Here is a 6,000-nt window from a genome sequence, read left to right as displayed (position 1 = left end):
TTAGCATGCCTGTTGTCAACATATTTGTCACAGCACGTTTTACAGCACTGTTTACCACAAGTAGCTTTCAGTTACTCAGGAAACGGTACAGATGATGTACATTTGTTGGAGTCTCTAGGGGGCTTATGTAGTAGACACTTGCACCATCGGTGCCTCACTACTCTTCAGATTTTAAGTGAGACAGCGGTTGTGCAAGGAGCCTTATTGTGCTGGCCAACAGTCAGTTGAGTACACAATGAGAATACAACTCTGCTCCAGATGGATGTGGGACATGCCTATGGATTGTAGCAAGCTAGATGTGTTCAGAATTACCAACATAGGCCCTCATTATGACATTGGCTGTCAGGTGACTGCCACGCCAGTAATGGCGGTAGTACCATTGCCAGGCTGGTGGTAATGACCGCCAAATTATGACCATGGCGGTAAACCCTCCCATTGACAGCTAATGTACCACCCCAACTGCCAGTGAGGTATGACCATTGACCACAGCGGTAGCCACCTATAGGCAGGCAGAAGACAAGGATCCACCCACCATATTATGACATACCAGACCGCCAGGATTTCTGGGGCGTTAGCACCGCCACCAAAAGCCTGGTGGAAACACATCATATAAAAGGAGACACTCACCTCCAGGCATACAGAGGAGTCCACGGCCGCCATGGAACCAGAATTGGAAGTCTTCCACACATGTACCACGTGATGGCTGTCCAGGAGCACCAACACTGACTACAGTTACAGTACTACAGTGAGTACAGCTGCCTAACACACAAGGAAGGGAGGGGAGAGTGACACACACACACACACAACACACTCCATACACACCGCACACCCAGAACAATCTGCAAAGTAAATCGACAGCAACAGAACCCAGGAGCAAAGAAAGATAGGGCACATACCTCTGGTCCAACCACTGTAATCATGTTGGATAATGAGCATAAATTAAAATTATGATAAAGAACATATTTACAAGCAAACCCATTGGCCAGTCCAAAGTTCACAAATGGCCACAGGGCAATGCCCAAGGCCCAACTTGACTCCTGACAACATTGGCATTCCACTGGGCAGGGGCATCATGGAGATGGCAGGCTGGCACCTCAGAGACAGGGTGATAGAGGGGGTTTCTTGGTAGGGGGGTCCTTGCGCTTAGGTTTCGGAAGGGGCAGGTCCTTGCCCTTCTGGGTAGGGGGCAGATGAGTGGCCTTGAGAGGAGGGCCGGAATGCCACTTTTGTTCCCCTTAGTGGCAGGGGAACTCTTAGGGGGATGAACAGGAGTGGAATGAGAGGTGGAGGAACTGGGCTGGGCGGAGGGGACTCTCCTTTTACAGGTAGGACTCGTGGTGGAGTATGCAAGAGGTCAAGGTGGGAAAGGAAAAGCTTCTTAGGACCTGTGGGGTGTGGGAGTAGGGATGTGAATGGAGGTAGAGGAAGTGGTTATAGGAGGAGGTGTACCAGACTTGGGTGCAGGTGCATGGACAGTGTGCGTGGGTGAGGTGGATGGCGGTTGGAGCGTTTATCTGTCTTTGGGAGGGGGCAGACAGGGTAGGGGAGGACAAACAGGACGTGTGGTGGTGGTGATTGTGCATGTGGTGTGTGGGATGCAAGTCTGGGGGTCTACTGTTGTGGTGACTGTGGGCAAGGCTGTACAGTTGGCAGGATCTGGTACTGTTGATGCAGTGCATGCAGGTGTGAGTGATGATGTGACTTTTTGGGAGGAGGAGGATGGGGAGACAGTGGAGGCAGTGGAAGTTGTTGTGTGTGCATCTGTGTGTTGGCTGTGTGTGAGCTTATGGAGTGAAGTGTGGTGCCTTTGTTTGTCTGGGCAAATCTTGTCTGTTGTTTTGGGTGCATGTTTGTCAGAATGTGTGCCTGGGATGGGGCGGGGGAGAGGAGACAGAGACTGGGAAGAGGTAGTTAGAGGGGGGAACGGAAGAAACAGGAACACTGACTGCCGTCAGAGAGGAGGCCAGAGCCTGAAACTATCCCTGTAGAGCCACCAAACCACTGTGAATGCTCTCAAGGAAGGCATTGCATTGTTGCTTCGGGGATGCCAGCCCCTGGATGGCATTCACTATGGTTGACTGCCCCAAAGAGATGGATCTCAGGAGGTCAATAGCCTCCTCACTGAGGGTAGCAGGGCTGACTGGGGCAGGGCCTGAGGTGCCTGGTGCGAAAGAGACGCCCACCCTCCTAGCTGAGCAGGCATGGGCAATTGGGTAGGGGGCTGGTGCAAGGATAGCAGAAAATCTTGTAGCTGTGGTGGTCCCAGAGAGGTCCGACACCACCAGGGAGCTTCCATAGAAGGAGGAATCAGAGTCAGATGTATCAGCTCCAGTCTCCCCCATGGTGCTTGCCTCGCCCTCCAAACCACTGGTCCCCTCAGTGTCGGTGGACTCATGCTTCCCATGGGCTGCAGCTCCCTCACTTGCCGGTGCCCCTGCTCCTTTGCCAGATGATGCTAATGCATACATTGACAGGATGACAAAAGGAGAGGGGGGAGAAAGGGATCACAGGGTCAATCACAGCACAACAGCACAGATGGCATACACATCACATTCATTCCTTGGGACTTACATTGCACAGTATTGACCACTGTGACAAACCATTGCCTAGGTACTACAGCAGGAAGGAACCCACACACTACCATCTGCACACCTACTGGGACCAACTAAGACCTGTCTGCCACGGCATGCTAGCTACCTAGCAATACCAAAAATGCATACCACCCTACATAGCCAAGCAGGACCATGCAGGAATGGCTAAACCGGCATATTGGGGCATCACTGACTACAACCTGGCACAAAAATCCCATGGCAGACAATAAAAAAAGTATACAACACACTCTGTGCTCGCCCCCTTGTGGCTGCTGTGCTGCCCTCAAGCGCCCTTCCAACTCAGGATTGGTCACCACCAGTATGCGGGCCATTAGGGGGTCAGGCTCCAACAGGCACCCCTCCCTCATTGGGAGGCAATCCCTAGCTGGGCCTCCGAGGTCTTCCGGGCCAATCGTCTCAGGTCCTCCCACTGTTTCCTGCAGTGTGTGCTCCGCTAGCTATGGACCCCCAGGGTCTGCAAGTCCTTGGTGATGGCACGCCACAACCTCTTCTTCTGATGGGTGCTGACCTACAGAGGAAACACAGACAAAGGGACACCATAAAACAGACAATCCAGCCTGTCAAACAAATGGACCACATACTGTATTTGCCCCCATCAAGCACACACATGACCCGTACCTCTGAGTGCACATTGCCTGCAGCCATACCCCCCAAATGACACACTCCCAGCACACACATACATCTACATGCAGCCATGTCGCATGCAATGTACCCATGATGTACTCACCTGTTGGTCTGGAGGCCCATACAACTGCCCATACAGGGGTAAGACCCCATCCACGAGCTTCTCCAGCTCCTCCATTGGGAAGGCTGCGGCCCTTTCCCCTGTGGCACGGGCAATGGCAGGTTCCAGACAAAGGTCACAGCAGCACACGCAGTGGAGATGTATCACTGTTGAAAGTCAGGAATCAAGTAAAGTTGTAGAAAGAAAATGTCAGTCACGTCCACGGCAGTGAACCCCGTCACCGCCAGCGTTGATCATCATTAGTTCCTGTACTCCATAGAGCCCCATGTTAACCAATGAGGAATAGCACAGCTGTGCAGACCGCCTACCGCCATGACGCCTAACGCCGGAGGTGTGCGGTCACTTCCATCTGTCTCTTCATACAGGACAGGCGGTTGCCATTTCCTACTGCTGGTACTCATGTTATGAATTCATATGTGCGTCATTGGAGTCTACTCTACACACCTAGAGAAATCTGATGTCCTACATACATACTGTCAGAGTCGCCAGATCCTCTGGGTCTGCGCACGTTCCCAACACGTCCACCACTGAACAGCTCCAAGACTCTGATAGATAAATCACAGAGGCTAAGAGAGTTCAAGAGTGGAAGAGGGGATTAGGAAGGGAACAGCTGGGAAGGAGACCTGTAGTAAGAAAAAAGGTTAGAACACACAATATGAAAATTATATCTCCTGAAATCAATGCTAGACTATGATTCTAAGCATAGTCATTCTAAAAACATGAACAATCTAAGAATTAAGTTTAAAATGACTAAGTTTCAAGATGGCCGGATACCTGTAAGGGAATCAAGAGGAATAAAATAAAAACTTTCTTATTCAAGTACTTTCCTTTACATGAGAATCAGAAAAAACATTCTGACTAAATTTTAAACCAGTCATATAAATCCTTTTTTGAGAATGCATACTAGGACCATGCAATATTGCATCTAGAAACTCTGATCTTCTGTGTACTCTTAAATTGTTTCAACACAAATTGCGCATATTGTAGATTTATATTTATATATATATATATATAAATATATATATAGTAAACACCATAAAAGGATTGTGCACCATGAATAACACAATATGGATTCAGGAAAACAAATCACATAACTTGTCAACTCGAATATTACATGATAAATATCTTAGAATAGTGGCATACACTAAACAACATGAATTAAACTAGAGGAGAGAATCGTGTATCTTGCCGATTTGAGTGTCACCATGAAAAATGCCCAAAAATGGTAGCACGCAATGAATATCAAAGTCAAATCATCATTAAACAAATTGCGTGTCTTGCTGATTCGTAAACCAGGATGTAAATGCCAAGAAATAACAGCTCACAATGAATAACAAGATCAAAGTACAATGAAAACGAATCGCGCTTCTTTTGCCAATTCTTAAGCCACCATGTAAATGTCAAGAAATGGTAGCACGCAATGAACAACAAAGTTAAAACACCATAAAACGAATCGCTCGTCTTGCCAATTCTTAAGCCACCATGCAAATGTCAAGAAATAACAGCGCACAATGAATAACTAAATCAAATCATTATGAAACGAATTGCGCGTCTTGCCGATTTCTAAAGTACCATACAAATGTCAAGAATGGTAGCGCGCAAGTAATCTGTTAATCATTGAAGAATTAAACCAAGAATATGAACATTCTCGATAGCGGTGTCGGGACAGTCCAACCATTGTCTGGTGTTGATATTGCGGTCCCTTACAATGTTTCTTATCATAATGCCTTTTGTATTTTTGTTTGGCTTTTTCTAAATGCTGTTGAATCAGTTTCTGGGTTTGATGCAAATGCTGAATGGTGTCTGACACAGCTGGAGTAAGAGAACTTTCTTGAGGAATTGTCATGGGCAGGGTGTCAGGATGATAGCCAAATAAACCAAAAAAGGGTGTAACGCCAATAGAAGTGTGGAATGAGTTATTGTACGCTAACTCAGCTAACGAGAGCATAGATCTCCAAGAATGAAGTGCCTTTTCAGCGTAGGCACGTAGGTATTGTTTCAAAGTCTGATTTAGTCTCTCCGTTTGACCATCTGTTTGAGGATGGTGACTAGTAGATAACGTAAATGTCACTTGGAGTGTTTTACACCATGTCTTCCAGAAATTGGAGGCAAATTGCGACCCCCGATCGGAGAGGATAACCTTTGGCAGTCCATGATAACGAACCACTCTGTTCAGTAAAATAGTTGCCAGTTCACTAGCAGTGGGCAATTTTTTTACAGGCAATGAAATTTCCATATTTCGTGAGACTATCCACTACCACCAGAATTACTGAATGCTGTTGAACCACTGGCAGACCGGTAATAAAGTCTAAAGAAATGTGCTGCCATGGACGACTTGGGGTTGGAAGTGGATGTAACAACCCTTTTGGTTTTGAATGACTTGTTTTAATGCGAGCACAAACTTTGCAGTTGTTTACCATTGCTTTTACATCTTTTGTTAGGGTAGGCTACCAAAAATAGCGTTGGATCAGTTCAAGAGTTTTAGGAGTACCTGGGTGACCTGCTGTTGGTATGACATGCAACCAATGAAACACTATCTTGCGAAGTTTGGTAGTGGGTACGAACAAACGAGCGTCATGAAAGGGTAGACCTTGCTTGATTGACCTTTTGGGATCTGCTTGGGCCCATGTTTGCCATTTTTCA

This window comes from Pleurodeles waltl, chromosome 10 (assembly GCF_031143425.1).
Source record: "Pleurodeles waltl isolate 20211129_DDA chromosome 10, aPleWal1.hap1.20221129, whole genome shotgun sequence".
Taxonomy (NCBI): Eukaryota; Metazoa; Chordata; class Amphibia; order Caudata; family Salamandridae; genus Pleurodeles; species Pleurodeles waltl.
The sequence above is the reverse complement of the archived record's forward strand: the minus strand, read 5'-3'. Positions refer to the sequence as shown.